The sequence below is a fragment of the Crocuta crocuta genome, unplaced genomic scaffold (assembly GCF_008692635.1).
Source record: "Crocuta crocuta isolate KB4526 unplaced genomic scaffold, BGI_CrCroc_1.0 scaffold127, whole genome shotgun sequence".
NCBI lineage: Eukaryota > Metazoa > Chordata > Mammalia > Carnivora > Hyaenidae > Crocuta > Crocuta crocuta.
This window is the reverse complement of record NW_027532008.1, coordinates 5,954,577-5,981,824: the sequence shown is the minus strand read 5'-3', so window position 1 is coordinate 5,981,824 and position 27,248 is coordinate 5,954,577. Positions and strand designations below refer to the sequence as shown.

Below are 27,248 nucleotides of genomic sequence, written 5' to 3'. Positions count from 1 at the left end.
CATCTATAAATTATAATTCTGAACTAGTAGAATCCATAAATCCTACTGCTTATTTATTTGGCTTTTAGTGCCAATGTTATATGTTCTGTTCAAAACTCAGTATGAACCAATCAGTACAGCACTAGAAATGGAAAAGCTAAGCCCAGTAACCACACAGCACATACTTACTGGAGGTATGAAGAGAAGGAATTATCACAAATCACTACCCAAAATCCTTTCAAGGTCCTTGTTGCTCTCAGGATAAAGACCAAAGTCCCCAGGAAGGCATGGGAAGCCCCAAAGGATCTGACCCAGTCTACCTAGTCAGCCTTGTCTTCAAACTCTATGTGGGCTCCACACTCTCGCAGCCCACAAACCTTGCGCTCTATCATCTCCTGGCCTTTACTAGCGCGACCCTTCTCATTTCTCCAAATCCCACCTTATACAATACCTCCGCCTGGAAGCTTCCGGAGTGATCTCCTTCCCAAAACTGCAGTCCAAACCAGGGCCTCTCCTTGCTCTTACAGTGTGTGCTGTACTGGTCCATTCACAGCACACATCACACTGTATTCAAATTTTATTTACCCATTTCGTCTCTTCAACTTGTTTCTTATTCACCACTGTATGCTCAGTACCCAGCAGGAAGCCTAGAACATAATTAATGCTTAAAATTTGATGAATGAATGGCTGAATGAGCCCCTCCCCCCCATTACTAAATGGCTTATCGGCCCTTTGGCACTAACCATTAATACAAAATAATAAAAATGATGTCAACAAGCTACTCATGGACTACAAGGGCAAAAACAATTGGCAAGAGCAGATATGGCAGCACAGATACCAGGTCCTGTGATGATGCTCTAAACAACCTCATCCCAAGCCCAGTGCCACCTGTAGAGTCTCAGTCCTGGTACTTTTCCACTTGAACTCGCCCTTTCTGCCTTTCAGGTCTATGCCATAGAAATGGGGCATAAGTACCAAAAAACCCACAATACTCATAGGTTGCCTAGCTCCAGTTATCGGACCACATGCTTGACAGAAGGCAGGAATAATCTGCATCTTTTTCCACTCCTTAGAATGGGATTTCAGGGGCGCCTGGGTGGCTCAGTCGGTTAAGCGTCCGACTTCAGCTCAGGTCATGATCTCATGGCTCATGGGTTCAAGCCCTGCATCAGGTTCTGTGCTGAAAGCTCAGAGCCTGAAGCCTATTTCAGATCCTGTGTCTCCCTCTCTCTCTGCTCCTCCCCCACTCATGCTCTGTCTGAAAAATAAATAAAACAAAAATTTTTTTAATGGGATTTTAGAGCCAAAATGTAGCTAAAAGATTATTCAGTCCACTGGTTTTCAATCTGGGCTCAGCAAATCCCCTCAGGGGTCATCCCGGGGAAAGAGAACAGGGAGAAGGTTTGAGTAGGCTGCGCTTCAGGCTCCTTCTCTCACTTCATCAACCAAAGCAACTGATTTCTGACAGTAGAGAAAGAGTTCCACTGCTTTTATTTAAAATAAAAACCACCTTGGGAGGCCTGTGTGGCTCAGTCAGTTAAGTATCTGACTCTGGTTTCGGCTCAGGTCATGATTTCGCAGTTGTGGTTTCAAGCCCCACATTGGGCTCCAAATAACTCCAAATAACAAAAATAACTCCAATAACAAAAAGGTACAGAGGACAACCACCAATGGAGCAGTACTGTACTATAAACAATATATTAAGTACTTAAGACACATGCTTTCTCTAGGAACCCCAGATCTAATGTTTACTTTTTCTGAAACAAATCACCTAAGGCTTTCTCATCCATTCAAGTATGGTAATCCCCCAGATGTAATGGACTTAGCAGAATGCCTTGCCTATAAGTCACAACAAGCAGTAGCTGTTACTATTATTCGATTCAGTCTTCACAAAAATGTTATGGGATATGGAGCTGTGGACTCCTAAAGTAACACAGTTAGCAAGGAGGAAAGCCAGATGTTGAACCCAAGTCTACTTCCACAGTCCATATTATTTTGAGAATGCTACCCTGTTGGCCAAACCAATAATCTTCTCTATGTCCCTGCACTCTCCTCTGAGCAAATGAACAAATACCAACCTGACCTACCTCACATCAAAAAAAAAAAAATCCAGTCATCTATAAAGGACTCTGAAAAGTCCTATGCATACCTAAGGTAAGTTTCACCAGGCAAAATCTTCCTAGAAATAGCCTCTCACTAAAATCAACCCTTCTGCCCAGGGAAAACAAGAAAATTGATTGAAAATGGAGTCAGAGTGCCACTTTTCTCTGACCTTTTGGCCCTACACATAGAGAAAGAAGTGGCTTTGCTACCTCCAGAACCACCCAAAAGTGAGGGGTAGATGCCTCTCTTCCCAGTACCTCCCACATGCCCTAGTAAAAAAGTATGTTTATCCAGGTAAAATTCATTTGTTTAGTAGGCATCTATGGAGCAACTATGATGTACCTAACGTTTTGCAAGGTGCTAGACAGATGATCAAGACCTGACCCTTGCCTTTAAGTCACCAGAAAGAGAGAGCAAATTATAAAACAATGAAGAAGGCTCCCCGACAGCCACACACAATACAACACCCATCCTTTTGCTTCCTGTCCTCTAACCATACTTTTTTCACTTAGCACATTTTACCACTTGATATATGTTGCACTGGAAGCTCAGAAGAAGTGATTGTGTCCAAAGGTGGATTCTGGGAAGGAAATTGTTAATATTAAACCTCAGGAATCATAGGAAAGTGAAGAGAGGGAAAGGTGGTCCCATCCTTTAATGCCAACTTGTCCCCCACACCAGTGTCTAGCTGAGTTCCCATTCACATGAGAAAGATACGGCACCAATTCTCTCATTCAATGCTCTTTTCTGCCAAAGTTCTTGAGCCCAGTTCCAAACGGCCCTATCCAGCATTCTGGAAGCTGGCTCTTCTTCCTGTCCTACTGGACCAGGAAAGTCTGAAATAGAACACGGTCAAACTTGCCCTGCTTTTTCCCCCTAACATAGCTGCCATGATTCACACTTCCTGTTCCCAACAGTCACTGAAGATAGGGGGTCGGCAAACTTCGTCTTTAGAATTTGTCTTATCCATCAATGGTAAGCACGGAGTAGAACTGCTGAATCAATATGCTGTACACCTGAAACTAATATAACATTGCAGGTTAATTATATTTCAATCTTGAAAAGTTCCATAGTATACAAAGAAGCATACAATTTAGTTTAACAGTAAATAGTTAAGGCTTTGTAAGACCTAAGTTGGGGATGTGTCCTTGTAACATGAAGCAACCATACACAACGTAGGAGTGAATGACATGGCTATGTTTCCATCCAAGTTTATTACAAAAACAGGCAGTGGACCGGTGCACCACCATGTGCCAACCCTAACCAAAAGGAAAATGGGAAGACTATTTTTAAGCAGCCTCCTCCCTACCATATCTAGTCACCTGTCTTAAAACCTCAAGCTGTCCATATCCCAACACTTCCTCGAGTGCTTCTATTTCACTGCTGGGCCTAAATTATTTTTCTCAGCATCACAAATTCATGTGTCTTAGATACGCAAACTTCAAGAGTTAGTAGCCCAACTAGCACAGAGAGATTCTCTAAGTGGTAAATGAGTCCAAGACTGTCTGATCCAACCTCCTAGTCAATGCAGAAGGTACCTCACAAGCAGCCCATTCAACGCCTGTTTAAACACTTCTGATGGGGACGCCTGGGTGGCTTAGTCGGTTAAGCGTCNAAGATACCTTATATATTTATTTTTTGACGGGGGGGCACACTTAACCACTTGATTACTGTCTCTTTTTACTAGAATTTAAGATCTATGAAGTCAAGAACATGGGTTTTCGTATTTGTAGCCGTTTTTTACTGCTGTCTCTTCAGCACTTTAAATAGTTTCTGGTAGGGGCGCCTGGGTGGCTTAGTTGGTTAAGCGTCCGACTTTCGCTTAGGTCATGATCTCCCGGTTCGTGGGTTCGAGCCCCACGTCGGGCTCTGTGCTGACTGCCAGCTCAGAGCCTGGAGCCTGTTTCGGAGTCTGTGTCTCCCTCTCCCTCTGACCCTCCCCTGCTCACGCTGTCTCTCTCTCTCTCCTAGAAATAAATAAAAACATTTAAAAAATAAATAAATAAATAGTTTCTGGTACATAAAGAGTATAAAATAATTGTTTATAGGAAGCAAAGGAAGGAGGAGGGAGGAAGAGAAGAGGAGGGAGATAGAGGGGACAAACCATCGCTGCATTTGGGGAACTTTAATCCAGCAGGACGGAGTGAAGAGGCACAAGGGGAGGAACAGAGCAGGTAACTGGTAAGGCTGGAGAGCAGACAGGGCACAACACAGAGGCCCTTGAAACCTCACAGCAATTGCACAGGCTGAAGTGGCCATGTTTCAGGAACAAGTTTAGAGTTGGGCTTTCACCCCTCTCCTCTTCCTTCCAGCCTCCTCCACCCCATTCCCGTGGTGAACATCTTTCACAGCAGGACCTGTTCTCTCAAGCCTTTTCAAACAGCTCCTCCCACAACAAAATGCCCCCCCCCCCCCCAAGCTTTGTTAATACTTCCATCACTGTACCCATGATACTTACTTGCTCACATAGCTGTATTCCTTTACTGGACTCTAAACTCTGAGAGAGCAGGGACTCTTTATTTTCCTGATGTGGGCACTGAACACGGTGATGGAACAAGGCAGGAACCTTATAAATGTTTGGTAAATTAAGTGAAGGTGCAAGTCTGACTGTATCCTGTACTGACCAAACCACATCTAAAGAATTGTTTTCAGATCTGGATACCACATTCAAGAAAGGTACTTAGCCTTTATGCCAAATGTTGCAAATGCAAATGCCAAAGAGATCAGGCCAATAATGTCAATGATGACAGGGGCATGGTAACACAATGGCTAATGGCAGATCATGCTCTACTTTTATATGAATCTCTTATATGTGGCCAACTCACTGAAACAGAAATAAAGGGGTGCCTGGGTGGCTCAGTTGGTTAAGCGTCTGACTCTTGATTTCAGCTCAGGTCATGATCCCAGGGTTGTTGAGATTGAGCCCTGCTTCCAGCTGCACGCTGACAGTGCAGAGCCTACTTAAGATTCTCTCTCTCTCTCTCTCTCTCTCCTCTCTCTCTCTCTATGCCCCTCTCCCCTGCTCATGCTCTCTCTCTCTAAAACCAAACAAAATAAGTAAAATAAATAAAAATAACACCCTGTACAGACCCTCCAAAACATACTACATGCCTACTAGTGGATATGGGAAGCAAATTTGCAAGCTGCTTTGAACAAAGGGATTTAAGCAAGGGAACAACACAAGAACTGCATTTGTGAAAGAACATTCTGACACAATAAACTAAGGAGCTATTATAATAGTCACGGCAAGAGATAGAATAGGAGCCTGAACTAAGACAGAAGCAATGGGGTATAGAGCTGGGGGAGGATTTGAAAGATGACCTGGTTAATCCAGTTTTAATAATGAAGTTTAAGACTGCATAAGCTAATCTGGCAGTCACATTACCAGTTTGTAGGCTCACAGTGATTTTTTTTTAAATAAACTGCTATTAAATCTAATTTTGATAACTTAAATATAGAACTTATTTCTTACATCTTTTGTAGGCAGTATGGTACAAAGTTTAAAGAATACAGACACTGGAGACAAACAGCTTAAATTCAAACCCTGATTTTGCCACTTACTAGTGCTATGTGTCCTTGGATAAGTTACCGACTTCTCTACACTCCAATACTGACCTTAAAGAGTTACTGTAAGTGCAAATGAGTTAATATGTGAAGTGCTTAGATTAGTACCCAGTCCATCTTAAGTGTTGTGTAAGTTTTAGCTTAAATCATTTACTATTTTTCACATTTCAACTTGAAAGTTAGTTTCAGTCAATAGTTTTCAATTGTCTAAATATTTCTACACATTCCAGCTTACATTCACTGTAAGTATGATAGGCACATCTTTTCTATACCTTCATCCAAACTTATGTTCAAACTGTTAAAATATAATCAAGAACAGCCATCCAGAATGCCACAAAAAATCAACCCCTCTTGATAAATATTGACCCATTATTGATAGTTGTAATATACCTGCATGCAAGCCAGCCCAAAATTTTGTCTTGAAATTACAGGAGAAAATGTTAAATACCTAATTTTAGCACTTAAGACACCTTATCTTTGTAGCATATTCCTGACTATACAGCCTAGAATCTTTTCAAAAATGAATTGTCCAGATATACATCAAAATGTTATGTATTAATTATCTATGGGTAGTCTGAGTTTCTTCCCATTAATCTTTATTTTCTATATTCCTATAATAAACTTGTAATGATTTTAGTTTAAATAAAATCAAGGCAGACAGAGCTTAAAGAAAACAAAGAATTGGGGCGCCTGGGTGGCTTAGTCGGTTAAGCATCCAACTTTCGCTTAGGTCATGATCTCGCGGTTCGTGGGTTTGAGCCCCGCGTCGGGCTCTGGCTGACTGCCAGCTCAGAGTCTGGAGCCTATTTCAGAGTCTGTATCTCCTCTCTCTGACCCTCCCCTCCTCACGCTGTCTCTCTCTCTCTCTCTCTCTCTCCTAGAAATAAATAAAAATTTAAAAAATATATATATAAAAAAAAGAAAACAAAGAATTATTATCAGCATAACTTACTTAGTGAACACAAGTGGCTTCTAGGGGATACTGTGTTCTCATCCTTTGCTCAGTTTTAGAATTTCACCAGGGATCATAGTCGAAGTTTCCAATGATACCCTCAAACCCATGTGACCTAGAGGTTAAGTCCAGATAAATCAAGCAACTCTAGGGGCACCTGCATGGCTCAATTGGTTAAGCATCTAACTCTTGATTTTGACTCAGGTCACGATCTCATGATATGTGAGTTCAAGCCCCACATAGGGCTCTGCTATCAGCATAGAGCCCACTTTGAATCCTCTCTCCCCCTCTCTCTCTGACCCTTCCCACCTCGCACACACACACTGTCTCTCTCTCTCAAAAATAACTTAAAAAAAAAAAAAAATCTCTACAGAGAGAATTAGCTGACCGTTTCTTCAAAATATGTCCAAAATCCATTACCTTCTGGCTCTGCACCCTATGACCCTAGTCCAAGCCATCATCCTCCCTAGACTATACTGATCTCTGCAAAAGCTTCCTAACAGGTCTCTATGCTTCACATTACTCCTCTTCCCCACCTCCCTCCACCCTCCGGTCTATTCTCCCACAGCAACCGGTCTAAGCCTCTCAAAAATTAAGTCAGCTTGGGGCACTTAGGTGGCTCTGTCAGTTGAGCATTCGACTTTGGCTCAGGTCATGATCTCACGGTCTGCACTGGGCTCTCTGCTGTCAGCGTGGAGCCTTCTTGGGATTATCTGTCCCTCTCTCTCTGCCCCTCTCCCACTCACATGCTCTCTCTCATAAAAATTTAAAAAAAAAAAAAAAACCATAAGCCAGCTCTTGTCACTCTATTCTTGACTCTCCAGTGCCTCCCCCATCTCACTTAGAATAAAATGCACTCCAAAGGTCTTTCCCTAGCTCTGAGCACCTACCTGATCTGGGCCCCACTGCTTCTCTGCCCTTACTCCTAGTACTCTTTCCCTACCACTCCACTGTAGCCACACTGGCCTCCTTATCAAGGACATGACGAGTCATACTCATACATCAAGGCTTTTACATTTGCTCTTCCCTCTGTCTGGGATGTTTTTTCCCAGACATCCCTGGCTGGATTCCTCACCTCTTTCAGAACAAGGCTTAAACTGTCACCTCATCAGAGGCCTTCCCTGATCTCCTTACATAAAAAGGAGCAACACCCCCAGGCTCCCTATCACTTGACTACCTTACCTGCTTTGGTTCTTCTGAGCATGTACCACCTAGTAGACAGTATTTATACACATACTTGTTTATTTATATCTAGTTATTCTTTTTTATTTTATAACGTTTCTACACTTTAGGATATAACCCTTGAGAGCAAGGACTTTTTCTGTTTAGTGTTATATTAGCATTTTGTTTAGAGCTGGTTAGCTCTAAGAATTGTGCTAAGCATATAGTAAGTGGTCAATTTTTATCATAAGCCCCAGTATATAAAATACACTGTGTATAATAGGTACGTGTAATGAGTTTTGTTGAAGAAAATGATTATCCGCCCTGTCAAATTCATGAAGTATATTAGAAAACATTGGTGCTTCTTAACTATAGAGAACAAACTGAGGATTGCTGGAGGGGAGGTGGGAAGAGATGGGTTAAATGAGTGATAAGTACTAAGGAGGACACTATTGTGATAAGCACTGGGTGTCATATGTAAATGAAGAATCACTAAATTCTACTCTGAAACTAATATTACACTATATGTCAACTAACTAAAATTTAAATAAAAACTTGAGACATAAAAAAATATTGGTGCTTCAATAAAAAGAGACTATAACACCATTAGAAAGATCAATGAACAAATGATTGTTCACACAAGCCAACCAGAAATGAGTATCATAACCCAGTTCCCTGAGGTATGAAAATGGCCCAGGGAGAGGAACAGAATAAGAATCCTGAACCAGTTAGTAGGGCAAGAGTTTGCTTCAAAGTTTCCCACCCCTTTAAGAAGAGCCTGAGCTATGTCTAATGTGCCCTTTTCCCAGGAGGGGTCACCCTGGCCTTGCTGAGATTCCTATGTCCCACTACTACTATCCCTAGAACCCAGTTCCCAGACTCATTCTGCAGCTGCCCCATTGCTTTGACTGTCCCAAGAACTTTTCTCTATTATCCAGCTACCATTGGTGACCAAGACCACTAGGTAAGGGCCTCTGGCCATACCCTCCACGAGCTGCTTCTATTTCATTAGTGCTCTCCACCTTGGTCAACAACAACCAATAAAATAACAGGTACACAGAATCCAGAAGGGCTAGGAAATGGATAAAGTTGTCAATCAAAAGGGTTTTTCATTTGTTTATTTTGCTTTGCTTTTTAAACATTAAGTCACTGTCTCAACCAAAAAGAAAAGTAACTTTCTCAAAAGAGAAACATTACAGTACAATGAAAATAACCCAGGGTTGAAAGCCAGTCCTCCCATTTACTTCCTGTGTGAACTTGGAAGTTCTTTAACTTCTCCAGGTTCATTTCATCATGGGGAAAATAACAACACTTACCTAATAGGGCTGGTGTAAATACTAAGGGAGATAACACATGTCAAACAGGACTATGCCTGGCATACAGTAAGTATTCAACAAATGGAAATGAGGCCTATTTCTGAAAGTTGTTGACCAAATGCAAGGTTAGGCTGGCTGGTTGGATGATTACATCAGAAAACATGTTAAATACTTTGCAGTGTGTTTGGTTCATAATAGGTCATCAATGAATATTAACTTTCCTCCCTTTCCTGCAATGGTGCACAAATTATAGAGACTTCAGAAACCATCCGATTCTATCAATGTGACCAAGTTTCACTGTACAACATACTTACCATTTAGGTAATTTAAGCTTTCCGTTAATGCTTCTGGTGGCTCCCCTGATACTTTGCTGTCTTTGAAACAGGCACTCACTATCTCTCAATGGCAGTTGCCTCCTGACCTGGACAGAATATAAACAGAAAGTTAAGAGATAGGTAAAATGTGAATCGCACCAAGACTGAGCTGAGGGGAAAGAAGGAGACTTCCCTTTTCCTATCAGATGATAAGGTCTCAAGGGAGACTACACTGTCTTTCTTAAATTAACATACCTAAACAATACCCAACAGTCTAAAAACTCTTGACATCTCATAGCTTGAGAGGGATCTTTGAAATCAACCAGTTAAATGTCCTTGATTTATGGAAAGGAACAAACTTAGAAAAGGTGAGTCACCCAACTGCTTAGGGCCAAAGCCAGGATTCTACTAAAAATAATATGTTGTAGAAAATGGGTAAGAAAAAAAACACCAGGGGCGCCTGGGTGGCTCAGTTGGTTAAGTGTCCGGCTTCGGCTAAGGTCATGATCTCGCGGTTTGTGGGTTCAAGCCCCGCATCAGGCTCTGTGCTGACAGCCAGCTCAGAGCCTGGAGCCTGTTTCAGATTCTGTGTCTCCTTCTCTCTCTGACCCTCCCCTGCTCACGCTGTCTCCTGCTCATGCTGTCTCTCTCTCTCTCTTATCTCTCTCCCTCTCAAAAGTAAATAAAACATTAAAAAAATTTTTTTAAATAAAGAAAAAAACACCAAACATCTGTGGAGTACCTACCACACCCAGGCAATATATTTTATATATGTTGTATACAAGACAGTATTATACAGGAGCATCTTGGTGGCTCAGTCAGTTAAGTATCTGACTATAGCTCAGGTCATGATCTCGCAATTCATGGGTTCGAGCACCGCACTGGGTTCTGTGCTGACAGCTCAGAGTCTGGAGCCTGCTTTGGATTCTGTGTGTCCCTCTCTCTGCCCATCCCCCTCTCACGCTCTGTCTCTATCTCTAAAAAATAAACATTAAAAAAAAATTTAAGACAATAATCCAATAATATTACCCCCAATAAAGAATCTAAATTTCAAGAAGTCAAGCAACTCCTCCAAGGTCTTACAGCTTGAAAATAAATGGTAGTCAGGATTTAAACCCACACCTAACGCAAAAGCCCCTTCACCAGGCTGACTGACTGTTGCCTTCTATATGTGGGTCTCAAAAGGGCCTTGAACAACCTAATATTAGAACCAAGCACAGCATCTCTGTCTGCAAACTTACCCCCTGGTTTTGTAACGAACATTCTACTGGAGACCCAAAAATGTCTACTAACCCATTGAATATTACCCCTAAAATTTCAGAAGAATTACTGGATGTGGAAGATATGGGGCAGGCAAACTTTTATTTATCTAAGTCTTGCCAAAGAATGGAAAGATATCTTCTAAGCTGGAAATAAAGCTTCTATACCTGATCTTATATGCAAACTATCCCCCTTCTTCTTTCGCAACTCCCCATCCCTCCCTTACACATCACACAGGCCACCATGTGACCTCCTTCTTCCAAAGCTGTTGTTCCCCTGTAATCTGATTTTACACCTCCACTACCAAACCCATAACATATATACAGTAGAGTCCAACCCCACCTCTATGCTCCTACAGAGCAAAGCAAGAAAGATGAGGTGGGGCGCCTGGGTGGCTCAGTTGGTTAAGCATCTGACTTCGGCTCAGGTCACAATCTCACGGTTCATGGGTTCGAGCCCCGCGTCGGGCTCTGTGCTGACAGCTAGCTCAGAGCCTGGAGCCTTGTCTTCAGATTCTGTGTCTCCCTCTCTCTCTGACCCTCCCATGCTCATGCTGTCTCTCTCTCTCTCAAAAATAAATAAAACATTAAAAAGAAAATTAAATAAATTTAAGATGAGAGCCTTAAACACTCAAGCCAGTAGACCAGAAAAGAACTGGTGACAAGCAATGAAACTAGAAAAAAAAAGTAGGAAAAAAGATCTATACCAGGGTCAGCACCCAAGGGATGGCTTGAGTGGATGTGGGAGAAGTTTTAGCTCTCCCCAAATACCCTCCCCTCACACACACTTCTTAAAAAGTATTTAATGTATTTAAACAGCTATTTAAACTTAAACAGCTTCAGAACTAGTGCACAGGCCTTCAGTCTTGCAGCTGTCTCTTTTCCCCCTCTCCACCCACCTTACACACACTTTCCTCTCCATAGCTTAGAACCTCTCCTACATAAAAATTCTGAATTCCAAAAAATGCCACATAAATCTGGTCTAGCTCCACTCAACCCTAACAATGACAGCAGCACCCCTGCAAAAGCTACTGCCCCCACCACCATATCTTGCCACATTTTCTGGCATATTTACTAAAGCCCAGGGGGGTATTCCCTTCCAAACAGGATAGAATGCACTGCCTAAAATCAAATGAAAAGGAACTCCTGATGATTCTGATTTGTTTTCAACTGTCTACATTCTTTACTTCTTGCACCCTTAGAATACTGACCCTCTGTCCCCAGAACAAGACGATGACTGTAAACATCCTCAGGCTCTTTAGTGCTGCCCCTTCAGAGAGCTTTCCACCCTGGGAGAGCCACCCACACCACTTCCTTCTGGCACCTCTTCTGTTCCTTCTTGTTAACTTCTGGTGAAGACGGTGGTGGTAGTAAGAGTATGGGTGGGTGTATCCGTCTCTGTCTGTCTAGAAGCAGAGATGAAAAGATCCTTACAGATCACAGAGAGTCTAACTGCCTCATCTGCTAGAGGAGAAAGTGAGTCCCATGAAGAAGAGACTGATTCAAGGTTGGAAAGCATGTTAAAGTGAGCATGGTTGAATCCACCTGAGGTAATGAGCCATCCTGAAAACAGGTATCAGCCATTCTTATTTGATTGCTGAAGAATGAAGCTCTCTTAAATATGTATCACTTTTGTTCCCAAAACACTTTGATAATGCAAGTAGGTAATTGTGGTTCTAGTATGATCCCCCAACAGATAACAACAAACTCTGGATAAAATGCAAATAAATAAATAAATAAATAAATAAATAAAGTCTGAAGTGAACAAAGACTGGCAGATTTTGGAGGGAAGTAAAAAACTGGTAGAAGGGGCTGGGATGGGACGAATTTTCCATTTTTGGAGCTTTCCCCAGAGAGGTACCCAACTACAGGGCCAGTCAAAAAACAAACCCTAGGCTTTCTCTCTGGAGGAACTATAAGACAGTGCCCAGAGCAGCCACAGATAATGGGAAGAAAACAAGAGAGCCAGAGAAGCAAAGTCCCAGGTGTTGAGTATGAACTCTGTCCAAATCTCTAGCTAACCCTGCATGGTGCATGCACAGGGTAGAACCCAAGCACCTCAGCCAAGGACAAAAGAACGACTGAGATCTGAACGGCCACCCCTGCAGGGGAGTCAGACCTGGCAGTTTTGAGTCTGAGTTAATTGCCTGCTAAAACAAAAACGTCAACAGAAATCAGTGTCTCCACAGCATAACATTTACATGCACTCGTGTTCAGGAGACAACCCCAAATTACATAAAGAACTAGAAAAACTACAGCCATTTGCAAGGGAAAAGAAAATTAGCAGAGGGTAACTCCAAGATGACCCAAATACTGGAATTATCTGACAGGATATTAAAACAGCAATTATAGCTAAGCAGAGAAACTGAAACTTTTTTTGCTGAAAGTGGAAATTTCAGAACAGAAATTGTAGCACCTGAGACGACAACAAAAATCCTCTGAATGGGCTTAAGAACTGAATGGAGATGACAGAGAAACAAGTTCATGAAATCTGCAGATCAACAGAAATTATCCAGAGTGAAAAACTCTGGGTCATGTGCAGTCTCTAGAAAAACCACCATCAGCCCTTCACCTGAGCATACACAGTGATTACTTTCTGTTACCAGAGAGAACCAGAATAACTAAGGATCACAGAGATACCATTAATCTGTGATTCTGTTCGAGCAAGCCACCCCTCATATCTACTAATTAACTTTTTGAGGTCTTCCAGATATAAGCAAAGAACAAAGTGTGAAGGTGGAAAATGAGAGAGTGGGATAAAAATTTAAACATGAGATAACCATAATATCCAAAGTCCTAGGAGTCAAATCTGGTGCCCCACTGTGTCTACGGAGAAGCAAGAAGACCATCATTTTTTCCCCTGAAATTGCTGAGGCAACATTCTTGGGCAGAAGAAAAACAAGGAGGGATTTTAAATGTTGGGTTTTTTTCCCCTATCCTATGCAATCTCTTCACCAAAAAGCCAACCTGTAAATGAGCCAATGGAAAGATGAAATGCTACCAATCAGTAGGTTTGAGGCTGAAGAGTGCCAGCACCTTGGTGAGAGCCAAGCTGGTGCCACCTGGTTGATAAAAACCTGAATGCCATCCCTGACCAGTTTCCTACACTCAAGTCACTTCATGCTGGAGTTCAAGACATTCCAGGTAAAAGCAGAGGGAAAAACATAACGTGCAGAAGAGATGTCTGAAAGCCTTGCCTTCTCATCCCCCTCCACCCCGTATCACCTGCCCACAAGGGAGGAGGGTCCAGACCAAATGGGAAACTGGTAAAAAGAAGAGGTGCCCTCTTAGCGTGAAGAGCCTTGGACAAGTTCAGCCACTGACACCTCAGACAAGACTTTTATACTCTCTGGGCCTCAGCTTCATTAGTCGGAAAACTTAGATGACATGATATTTAAGGTCCTTTTCAATAACAACATGTATGAACCCTTACCCATATTGTTTCCGTCTGCCCTTGAAAAAACTATAAAAAATAGATCCCAAAAGGCAAAAGTGGAGATATGCCAATTCATGTGATTTACTAGAATAGCTCAATTATTCAATTTGTTACAGAATAAATTAAGTCTTGTTATTAATTCTTATATTAATAACAGATTTCAATACCTATCTATGATGGAGGGCTGCTAAAATAAGTTCTAATTCTCCCAGGATATAACTTTTTTATCCGTGTAACTCTTGGGATAAGAAGGCAGATACTCTTATCCCCCCATGACAGATGAGCAAACAGATTAAGACCTGTGACTCTTTTAGGAAGCTAATAACAGAGACAGGACTAGAATCCCGTAATCCCATCTCTGAGCTTCAGGGCTTTTTCCACCTTACCAAAGAAACATTACTTAACTAAGAACCAAGAGTATAAGCAAGATTAGAATTAGGAAGAAAGGATTTAAGAACTTTCAAACACTACAGAAGCACTTATTAATAAACAATTGATAAGACTAGCTTGAGATTAGGATATCTATTTAAAACCAGGCCCTCAAGGACTGCCACCTGTCTGCTGCTTCCTTTTCTAACAAGTAGGCTATAATTGAGACTAGGCTTCCTTGCAATTAGCCTGTGTTTGTGGGGTTTAGCAATACAGCCACATGTCTAAAATTGTTGGTTTTAGACCTGCTTTAGAAAGTTGGCTGAACCGTACGAACACGGGCTCCCTTTAACCTCTAGGAGTCTGTAATTAGGATACCAGGGGCCCCAAGGATTAGAGCAGGTAATGGTAAATGTAAACAGCAAAGTCACAACAACACAACCTTTATTTTATAAATGAGGAAGAAATAAAGGGTCAAAGTCACATAGCTAATAAGTGGATTCTCATGTAGATATTTTAGACCCAAAATGTGCTTTCTCCTCTCCATTATACCACCTCCGAAGGAAGGAATTCTCTCAGATCATTGCCTCAAGAGGACCAGACCAACAAGAGGTTGATAGGTAGTTTCTGCATTCTTTCATTCATTCATGTATTCATGCAAATATTGACTGGCTACAGTGCATCAAGCTCTGAGGAAAACAGGGAATAGAAACAGAACTGTCTTCATGCCATTTATTTTAAAGCACAACAGGAAAACACTCCTTAAGCTACCAACTGTCCCCTATAAGTACCGCTCTCCAAATAGCAGCAAATTTCTAAAAATTTAATCAGATCAAAATTCTATTCTGCTTTAAAACACACACATACACCAAAATACCTCTAACAACTTTCTCTTTCACTTAGAATACTCTAAAGTACTCACCAGAGTCTACTAGGCCCTGCATGATCTGGACCTTACCTACTTCTCTGACCTCATCTCCTACCAGGTCTACTTCCTCACTTCCTGTTTCTTGCACACACTGTGTTCATTCTGGCCTTTTGCACTAGCTGTTCCCTCTTCCCTTTGTACAGCTGGCTCCTTTCGGTCACTGAAGGGTCAGCTTAAATTTTATCACCTCTGTAAAGACTTGGCCAGACAATATTAAGTAGCTCTCAACCTCTAACATATCACTTTGGTTTATGTGCACCTTAACACTTAACCCCATCTGGTATTTTGTTTACTTACTTATTGTTTGTCTCCTCGTCCCCACCTTCTGTCTACTTCATCACTATATCCACAGGGTATTCTGTACCCTAGAACGGTGCCTGGCCAACAATAAATAGATGGGTCTGTGGCACAGGGGAGCAATCCAGGCTGGATACATAAATTTATGAGTCATATGAATAGAGGTGTGGTTATTAAAGCCAATAGGGTGGATGAGATCACCCAGGGAGAGTGTCTAGTATGACCAGGGAGGAAGGCCTGTGAGAGAACATTTAATAGCTGTAGAATGGAGGATGAGGCTGCAAAAACAGCAGAGAACTAAGAGAAAGAATAGGACAGTGTTATGTCACTCAAGCCAAGACGAGGGTATTTCTAGAAGGAAGGAGTGGTCAACAGCATCAACTTCACGGAGAAAGAAACTTTGAAAAGTCTGTTGAATTCAGCTTCCTGGAGGACATCAAGTAGCCTTACTGAGGTGTACAGTGAAATGACAGGGCAGAAGCCTGCCTGGGACAGACTAAGAGGAGGGAGGCAGTATATACAGACATCTTGTTTAGATTCAAGAGGATGCAGGGTAAGGACAAGCTGTTTGGTCTGTTTCGGTTTAAAGGGGGCACCATCCTAGCACTGCCACATGTACAAGCAGCAAACCCTGGCAGCTGCAAGTCACCCAAAGGCTTCAAACCTTTTTAGTCAGCTTAGTATTCCACTCCTCTCGGACTGATTCCTAAATGACCAGAGTATCAATCTGGAAGTCGTTTTTCAAACATAGATTTCATCTTCACTACAATGGAAGATAAAAATGCCCTACTGTACACTTTCCATTGATGTGTCAGGAACAAAACACGTGGCTTTTTATACTAGAGGGCCAGGGTTTAGAAGGTTTTCTTTGCCATTTTAATTCCAAGGCACATTTTGGGGGAGTTGTCATTATTTCTAGCCCCCCACAAGAAGTTTCTTTCCATTTTACAGCCTCTAGAGAACTTCCCATTGTCTCTGTTCCACACTCCTTCTCCACCCTGCCTGCTGCCCAGGCAACATACCACAATGGGAGGAGTACACATGGTCTCAGAAGCCAGGGAATCTTGGTTCCCCCTATAATTCAGTCACACAGCAGTTTGGGTGATTAAACTTCATGATCTCAATTTCCTCAAATGTACACAGAGAATATCTAAACTTCATGGGGTTGATGTAAGGAATATATGGAAATACAGACTCAGTATAAGCAAATAAGGCTTGGCACAGCGCATATTCTTAAAATGTTAAGCCAATTTTCTTGTCACCATTCTGATAAAGCATTATATCCCCTGCACGTTTTAATTTAGTTTCTCTTACCTTCAAAGTATACTAGGAAGACCTTGGGAAAGGAACCCTGAGAAATTTACTTGCCCAGTTTCAGCAGAAATAAATTTAAAGAATTACCAAGAGAGATGGGTGAGGCCAGAAGTGTTGCCGGGTAGCATGTGCAAAGGCAGGGAGGATGCCCCTGGGCAGAAGACATCAGCAGGCTCCCTGCCAGGTCTCTCTGCATCTCCCCACCACCAACCCTTGTCCAACTTCCTTCTTTCTTGCAGCCATGGATGTGTCTCTTTATCTCATCTGCTCAGTAAGCCATGCCTGCCAACAAGTCTCAAGTCAGTGTCTTCAGTATTAAAAACAAACAAGACAAATAGCACACACACGCAGAGCACACATACTGGGCAGAACACAGAGCAATGAAATCCTGAGACCCAGTCCTGTCTCTCCAATTTACTGGTTCTGTGACCCTTAAGAGATTATTATAATTCTCTGAGTACAAGTTTCCTCATTTGTAAAACAGAGATGACAATACATCCAGACTCAAAGATTAAGACCAAACGAAATAATATATGTGAAAGTAGTTTGTATACTAGAAAACATAGTTATTGTTATATTACAGGTACACAAAGCAATTGAGGAGTCTACCTTTGGCCAGTTGAGGTGTGTTACTGAGAAAGTCCTCAGCCCTGGAGTGGTCTGTTCTGTGATCCAAGGCTACCTGTTTCCAACTTAAGTCCTCCCATCTCTAGCAGCTAAAAAAAAGTCATACTTTTTTTTTTTTAAACCTTTTATTTATTTCTGACAGAGACAGCATGAGCTGGGGAGGGTCAGAGAGACGGGGAGATACATAATCTGAAACAGCCTCCAGGTTCTGAGCTAGCTGTCAGCACAGAGCCCGACATGGGGTTGTTGGGCTTGAACCCACAAATCATGAGATCATGACCTGAGCCGAAGCTGGCCGCCCAACCAACTGAGCCACCCAGGCGCCCCAAAAAAGTCATATTCTAATTTCACTTGATTCTCTTATCTTAGCAAGGATTCTTAAACTTCTCTGGCTAAATGGCTCCATGTCCCCAAATGGTAAAGGGCCCTTTTTGGCTCTAACATTCTAAGCCTCTCCATCCTTTGCTCCCAAAGTACTTTGTCCATATCTCTACTTGAGCAATTTCGAGTCTACGCTGCATTATAGCTTTGTTTTGCATCATCTCCTAAGGAGAGAGAAGGTTGTCTTACTGAGTTTGATATTCTCCATAGCACTTAACATGGAGCTTTGTACACAGAGCTTTGTGCTCCAAAACTATTGGCTGATTGACTTAATACTAATTTCTATTTTTTTGCACTTATTGTCCATCTCACACAATAACTACAGACTATCTTATTCTTCTATGCTCTTTTAGTACCTCCATAGATCTGGCACAGTGTGAAATACATAGTTAATATTTTTTAAGACCAGTGACTGGTTTATTTCTTGGTCAAGGTGAAAAACCCCCAATGAACCTATCCTACCTATGACTTTTAACAACTGGCTCTGGTTACTGACATATATAAACATGGTATTTATCAGTGTCACAAAAGGAAACTGCATTAACAGAGTTATTACACAGATGGAGGGAAATGAAATGCACAGGTTGAGGAGCCTTTTTCTCCCCAGTGGCATCAAAAATATGGTAAAAAGGCAAATATATTGATAGTCAGGAGACCTGGACTCTAGAGTTTATCTCTAGAAGATGGGCAGTCTTCTAAAATGGCTCCCGATGATCTCCACCTCCTAGTGTCCATGTTCTATGTGGGCTCCTCCCCTTGAGTTTGATCTGGGCCTCATGACTTGCTTCTAACAAGGAGAATATGGGTAAGAATTATGAGATGTCATTTCTTTTTTTTTTTTTAATTTATTTATTTTTGAAAGACAGAGTGGGGGCCCTAGTGGGGGAGGGGCAGAGAATAGAGTGAGGGAGACACAGAATCCAAAGCAGGCTCCAGGCTTTGAGTTGTCAGCACAGAGCCTGATGTGGGGCTCGAACCCACAAACCGTGAGATCATGACCTGAGCTGAAGCCACTCGCCTAACCGGCTGAGCCACCCAGGCGCCCCATGAGATGTCATTTCTGAGATTAGCTTATAAAAGACTGAATTCTTTCTTACTGGCCCTTTCTCTGTTTTGCCATCTCTCACTTGCTTTGATGAAGCTAGCTGCTGTGTAAAAGTGGCCTCCATCTACCAACCAGTAAGGAATGGAGGCCCTCAGTCTAACTACCCACAAGGACCTGAATCCTGCCAACAACCACTGAGTGAACTGCAAGCCCTTCTTCAGTCACACCTTGATGGAAGGACTTTAACTGAATATTTAATGGTATTAAAGAATTTTGTTAAGAGTTTTATGTGATATTAAAATTATACTTTTTTTAATTGTAAGAAGCCCTTAACTTTTAGATATACATAATGAAATGCTTACAACAGATGAAATGATATAATATCTGGAATTCTGCTTCAAAATAATACAGAATGGGGTTAAATGGATAAGGGTATAGCTAAAACAAGACTGGCTATGATTTCATAACTGTTGAAACTGGGGGTGGGTACATGGGAGCCCATGGTATAAATTTTAAATTTTCTCTAACAAAAAAAAAAAAAAAAAAACCTAAGAAAGGGGAGAAGGGTGGGTAGAATCCAAAAGCCCAAGGGCTCCTCGAGTTCTCACAATCTGCCTATGATACAGCCACTCTGACCTACTCTAGCTTTCCTGCACTGGATATACCATTTGAGTCCATGCCAGTGACCAACATTACCAACTCTCCACAAAAACTGTCAAGCACTTAGATCTGATAAGTTATTTATAGTAAGATTATTTGGACAATTTGGCCCTTATAGTTAAAGACTGAAATGGTGGCTAATTGCTAGAAAGTGCTTGGCACCAACTAGAACGAATCACCATAGGTCTTCCTGATGTGGGAAACCATCTCCTATTTTATTGTGGCCTGCCTTTGGACACCCTAGCCTCCCACCTACATAGGTGTTTTAACATTTACTCTTTATGTTGCATACAGACTTAATTTCTTATCTCCTTAAAGTTTTCTTTCATTAAGCCTCAAGGATGTCAATTGCTGTAAATGATCTATCTTCCAATTTCCCATTATGTTCAGCTAACTAAAAAACAAAAAACAAACAAACAGTAAAAAAAAAAAAAAACACCACAAAACTCATGGTCGACAGTTCTACAAGAAAGTAACTTCAACAGGAAAGAAATCATATCTGCTTTTTCTTGTCAGAGTCTCTGATTCTTAGATTAGAGAATCAACCTTTGAAGTTCCTACTAAACAAGAAAATTCATACAACAAAGTGAAATTGGGATAAACAAAAGAGAACTTCGTGACTAGTTCCCACACTCTTTCTTTGGGTACACCACCACCACTACTACTACATCTCAGTTTGATTGTACAAGATGTCCATGCTCTAATCAGTTATGATAGCTTCAATCACCCACACTATATTTATATTCTAGCCCCTACCTTTCACACTCTTTTTAAAAGAACAGTCCTAAGACTTACTCTCCTAGAGGGTTTCAATCTCAGCTAATTATAAAAACATAGGCACTTTCAAAAATACTACTATCTGATAAATGAATTTCTACAATGAGTCAATGATATGAAAAAGTGGGAGCAGCAGAAGACTTGAAATACAAAGAAATTTAGAAAACATAACAACTTAACATATTGCATGGATTCTGATCGGATCCTTACCCTAACAAAGTAATTTGATTACAATCTTATCTAGATGTTATTAATGTTTTGTTAATTTCATTAAATTTGATAATAGCATTATGGTTATGTGAGAAAATGTCTGTACTTAAAGATGCATAGGAAAGTGTGTAGGGGTAAAATGACATGATTTTTGGAATTTGCTTTAAAATTCTTCACATTAAATAGAATGAAGGAAATATAGCAAAATCCTCAAAATTATTGAATATAAACATTAGTAGGTTCATTGTATTAGCCTCTCTCCTTTTGTGAATGTTTGAAATTTTTGTTATAAAAAAAATTAATACTACCACCTAGTACAACCAAACTCTAGCAAAATCTACCAAAGCTAACCATATGACCCAGATTCTTATTCCTAAGGTGTACACCCAAGAGAAATGAGTGCAAACGTCCACCAAAAGATAAACACAAGACCAAGTGCACCCATGGCAGCTTAGTCATACAGCCAAAACTGGTAAGATCCAAATGTCTATCAAAACTGGAATAAATAATTGTGGTACATCCAAACAATGAAACATTACATACTGCTACATAAAACATAGATGAATATCCAAACACAATGTTAAGCAAAAGTGGCCAGACCCAAAAGAGTGCATGCAATTTGATGCTATTTATACTCTATTACATGAAACTCAAGAATAGACAAAACTTATCAAGGGAGATAGAAGTCAGAATGAGTAGTTACTTGGACAGCCGGTGCTGATGAGGAAGAAGCACGAGGGAGCCTTCTGGAATTCTGGAAATGTTCTCTATCTTGACCTGATGCATATCTTGATGTGAGTAGTCTTTACAGGACAATATACATACATAAAAAATTCATTGAGTATTTTACTGAAAATCTGTATAATTTACTGTAGATACATCTCAATAATGAACAAATAATGGGAGTAAAAATCAGAATCCTAGGTATCAGTATTTTATAAAAGCTCTCTAAGCAATTCTAATGTGTAGCCAATACTAAGAACCATTCTTCTACGTCAGCAAGCTCAAACTTAAGACTCCCAAGTCTTCCTACTTCCAGTTCAATAGGAACTGTGAGATAAGGTAATAAGAACTGAAGCTTGAAAAGATGGTGGAGCAGAGAGGAGGGAGAGAGTTATTCCTTTGAAAAGAGGGAGGAATCTAGGGCAAGGGAGGAAAAGTTGAGGTCAGTGCTGATGGAGGTAAGAACAAAGCTGCAAAAGACTGAATAGGACAACTCCTATTTTAATTCTAGCTTTACCACCATCGAGCTATGGGTATGACCTTAGGCAAACTGCTTTATCTCTCCAGGCCTCCCTATGATCTCGTACAGCTTTTAAACAAAGTCTGTAGAAGAAAATGAGAGGACTCAAGTAAGAACAGGCCCTTTTGAAAGACCGTAGGTTTGCCTATACACAGACAGCACTTACCATTCTGTATTGTAATTATCTACTTGGTTATATCCCCCCACCAAACTGAGCTCTTAAAAGACCAAGATTATGTATTTCATCTCCAAATCCAAGCACATGCATAGAACTTGGCACATAGTAATAGTTCAGTAAATGTTCAATGGCTAAACCGCTGAACACTATGAGTGCTTATATTTATATTCTTATAAGTATAGGTATATATACATAAAAAAGAACAATTCATCTCCCATTATATACTCCCTTATTATACTCCCTTTAAATAACATTGAATAATATTATTTTCTTTATTAACACCAACTAAAAGAATTCCCGATTCTAGGATACCCAGAATCATCAGAAAGGCTCCCCAAAGATACCCTGCCAAAGGTCTCAAAACTCCATGCCTCCCCCTCCCTAAAAAATATAATATATAATAATATCTAATGCTTACACATTTCATACTTCAAAGCACTTTCACTCCCATCCACTCAATTCTCACAACTCTATGGAGCGATATTATCAAACCCATTTTAAAATGTGAGGAAACAGGCTCGTGTTTTAAATAATTTCCTAATCTAAGGCAAGCTGAAAGCTACAAAAGGAAGGCTTTCATAGGCAGCCCCAAATTTCTTCAGTGCCCAGAAGGAGGAACATCACCACTTCCACTCCCCTAGCCTCCCTAAATAAGATGGACCTGTCAGTTCACTAGCTGCTTTATTAAGCTAACTACCTCTTAGGTTTTCCTTGTCCCCATGAGACTCCATTATACAGATTACTTTCATTATGTTTTAAGCAAAAACTAAAGCCAGCACAGGGAGAAAAATCCCAAGACTACAAAAAGCCACACTCAAGAGCTGCTGGCTAACCTCCTTGTATATAAAGCTAAAGAAATAAGAGCGAAAATTGCTCCAACAGCAAGATCTAAAACCTACTGACCAGAGAACTCTACAGCACTCGGGGTATTCATTATGCACAGCTGATTCAGTCTGTACTTGCTTCAGTATTTTCTTCAATAATTTATACTATCATTTTCTCCACACCACTGTAAATTCTTACAAAGGCAAAGGTCACATCTTCCACTTAGGAAGATCCAGTTCCTATAACTAAGTATATAGTACCCCAAATCACACAACTAGACATATTTTTCTGTCCTAGTAATTGATATAAAGAGTCTTTCCCAAAATTAAAAATTAAAATACTTTAACAAGTTGACATTCTTGAACAGAACAACACATATAGAATCTAGAGCCTCTAAGAAACAAAGATGAAAGGGTACTTGGTACTACAACAATGCCAGGCACATATTTTAGTGGGCTCTAAATCAAACTGTGCTGAATAAAGTTAACTAGGAGCTTAAAATTCGTTAAAACTCAAGGACCAAAGACCAAGAAAGATGGGTACATCTCATGCCAAGTTAACTGGAAAAATAGCAAATCAGCGTCTAAGGCAATTCCACCCAAGGTCATGCTGGAGGTCCCATAAGGGAACACTCTGGATTTAAGCACCAGAGACCTAGAGTCCCAGTGCATGCATCAGAACAGGGGCCTGGCACACAGGTTCCTTCTCCTTGAGGAGCATCTCAAACAACAGCAGTTTGTCCCCTTCCCCCAATTACCCTCCACTCACTTGCCGTGAGGCCAGGCCATATGACTGCAGGAGTTAAGCCAGACAGAACTAAAAGTTGGAGGAAATTAGCACATCACCTGACACTTTTCTGGCATAGCCTAAACTGATTAGTTTAAGTTATAAACATGACTGCAAGATTCCACTATGCTGGTGAGACTACTCATTTTCTGCTAACTAAAAATAACCTATTTATCAAATAAGGAGCATTCCTCAAGTTCTTTCTGCCCTGTCAGCAACCCAATGTTCCATTTCCTCAACTCCATCTACGGTGTTTTTTGGATCAAGTCTCCTCACCTCTCCCAATTTCCCAAATCCTCACCCTAATCCCATGAACACAGCACAAGAGACCTAAACTCCTTTCTAACTCAAGCTTTTAAAGTTTCTTTCCAGTTACAAACATTTACAAAGGTCGGAGGCTCCTGCCTTGTGTAAAGCCACAACTAGAAGATGGGTTGAGCTGCAGCAAATAATAATGAAAAGCAAAGAAAAAATGAAGAACAAGACAGGGCATGATCAGGAAATCAGCTAAAGGCTTTTCATTCAGGCAGGAATGGAGGGAACCCCACCCACTGAGAAGAATAAAGCACGAAAGTGAATGGTTTCCAGTAAAGAGCCAGACTGTATCTGGCTTTATCTCCTTACAACACAGCCATCAAGTCTGCTATGGGACAGACTCAAAGAGTTCTGAGTAACCTACAAGAATCATTAAGCTGTCCTGGGGTTGCAGTGACATTTTCAGGGGGAACAAATTCCCATCATTTAAGCCAAATAAGCCAAGATTAAAGTGCAGCTCTGGTCACACAGAGCTGAGTGAGGGGCTCAAAGCATTCCACTAGGAGTGGGAGTTCCAAGGAAGCTAGAAACCCTATCCTCAGTAGCTCTCCCACCTGTTGGGTCCTGAGGTAAGCTGGCAAGCCTTTTCCAAAGGTAGAAACTAACTATGTGGACTTTGAACTTCCTTATAGCCCCTTGTTCTTTGCAATAGCATTGGGAGACTGCCACAATACTATGCCACCCTACACAGACCGAACAAAGCATCTGCTATTCTAGAACAGTTACTTGGGACACACATAAATATATTCCCCACAGATCTAACTTTAAAGTCTTCTCTCACTCTTACTTTTAACCTTTCATATTCTCTTTAAAAATAATAACAAAAACAAAACTCACGCATCTATAGGATCCACACTCTCAGAAATATTCTCACTGGAAAAAAAAAAAAATTAGCCTGACACTACCCAAGGTACACTGTGATAAAGTTCCAACGCAACATCTATACTGTGTGTCAGAGCAAACCGCAAGCTGTGGCCCTTCATCAAAGAGCATCATAACCTTTCAGGATTCATGAAATCAAAGAATACCAGAAACGAAAAGCTCTTGGAGGATCAATAACCCAGTCTTTCATTTTAAAGATGGGGGAAATAAGGTCCAAAGAGGAAAATGGAGGTTTGGAGCAAAGTTGGACCTAAAAGCTAGACGTCCAGAATCCCAACTCAAACCTCTTAAGCTACACCATACCTTTTCATAAGACTGAGTTTATGGGAGTTCAGTGGCAAAGGAAAGGAAGGGAAAAGAAAGTTAAGTATATGGTTCCAAGCAGAGACCAACTCTGTGAACTCTCCTCCTCTTCTGTTGCTTTGTAGTGTGACTCAGAGACAGTTTCTACTCCTCCATATGCCTTAACTTTAAGAGATTTTCTTTTTATTTTATTATTTTATTTTGAAAGAGAGTGCAAAGAAGGGACCGAGGCAAAGCCTGACATGGGGCTCAATCTCACAACCATGAGATCATGACCTGAGCCAAAATCAAGAGTAGGACGTTCAACCAACTGAGGACCCAGGCACCCCTAAAAAGCTTTTCTCTTTAACATTACATAATTTTTACTACAAAGCAAGATATAAATTCCCACTCACACCTTAAACAGGCCTCCCAATCACTGGTCAGGCAAAGTCAAAAACAACCAACTGCTAAGATAAAGTGACTACAAGAACTCTTAAGCATAAAGATAACAGCCCCTGGAGGAAGGAACATATTTTAAAAAGATGACTCAATTGGATGACCCTAATAAAGGAAACTACATTACTAGACTTCATATTCTAGTGTCTAGCATCTAGGTCTTAGAGAAAATCTCAATTCTCTGAATCTTGGTTTCTTTAACAGTAAAATAAAAATAAAGACTATCAGGGGCACCTGGGTGGCTCAGTCAGTTGAGCGTCCGACTTCAGCTTCGGCTCAGGTCATGATCTCACGGTTCGTGGGTTTGAGCCCCACGTCGGGCTCTGTGCAGACAGCTAGCTCAGAGCCGAGCTTGGAGCCTGCTTCAGATTCTGTGTCTCCCTCTCTCTCTGACCCTCCCCTGCTCACGCTGTCTGTCTCTCTCTCTCTCTCTCTCAGAAATTAAAAAATAACAATAAATTTTAAAAAAATAAAGACTTTTCATTCTAAGGCCCTTTCAAGTTCTAAAAGGCTCAACCTCTTTCCAAGAGGCCCCTGATAAAAGAAGACACTACCCATGATAATATCCAAAAGGCAAGGTACAAAAATCGTAAGCTTGGCCACTAGCCTGGCCCTGGAAGATAGGTTCCTATCACTATCCTTCCCACAACCTGACAGTGAATCGCAATGGTACCACTAAAATTAAATATGGGGGAAATAGTGCATACTGTCTAACAGTGTGCCCACTAGAATGTTGGCTACGACGCCTTTAAGGATCTGCCTTGACCATCTACAGATGGTTTAAATTTACCACTGCTGATTGTTTCCATCCTCTCAACTGAAATCAAACTGATTATTTATTGATTGTCTACCACTAACTATATTAAATACATTCTCAGAGTGTCTTCATTCTCTATTTTCTCTGATTTAGCATTTTGCATGTTAAAAACCTACGGAAAAAACTTAAAAACCTAATCAGAAGTAAATAACTAGACATTTCAATTAATAGAAAACAAAGCAATTGAGCATCAGCAAGCTTCTTCTATAGCATCTAAGTCTACATAGCCAGTGCAGCATTCTCTCAGAGACTGCTCCTTCCCAGGGATGTGGCTGATGCTGAAAATGCCAAATAATATGAGCAAAGAGGACCAGAGTTTGGTTTTCTGCTGGCTCATCAACAACACATCTTAATATAAAGGCTACAGTACATCAGTGATTAAAGCCAACAAGTGAACTGAAGCAAAAGGAAATGCAAGCTCCAATGTAAATTATGAAAAGTAATGAATCTTAAATAAGTACTTGCCTGCCCACCCACTAAGCCTGGGATAAAGATGATTTCTATCAACAAGATTACAAACAGTAATTTTCAAACCCCAGTATGGATATGGAATTACTTGTTAAAACTGCAGATTCCCAGGCACCATCCTTGAATATTCTCATTAATTGGATCTGTTGTTGAGTCCATAGTCCATGCATTTGTATTCTGATACAGAAGGTCCAAAGACTATGCTTTTTAAAATACGAAGATGANTGTTATATGGAAACCAATTTGACAATAAACTATTTGTAAATAAATAAATAAATAAAATATGAAGATGAAAAAGCAC

The 27,248-nt window shown here is 40.8% G+C and overlaps 1 protein-coding gene across 5 annotated transcripts in view; it reads right to left on the bottom strand.

Annotated features, from left to right (window-relative positions):
* The window catches only part of LUZP1 (leucine zipper protein 1), a 92,916-nt gene that overhangs the window by 25,398 nt on the left and 40,270 nt on the right, over positions 1-27,248 (bottom strand). For 4 of the 5 annotated variants that reach the window (XR_013337961.1, XM_077775497.1, XM_077775500.1 and 1 more), the window contains exon 2: positions 9,390-9,496. The exons of the other annotated variant lie outside the window; for it this stretch is intronic. The gene's annotated coding sequence lies outside the window, so the exon portion shown is untranslated. The remainder of the gene's footprint in view (positions 1-9,389; positions 9,497-27,248) is intronic. 5 annotated transcript variants of the gene reach the window in all.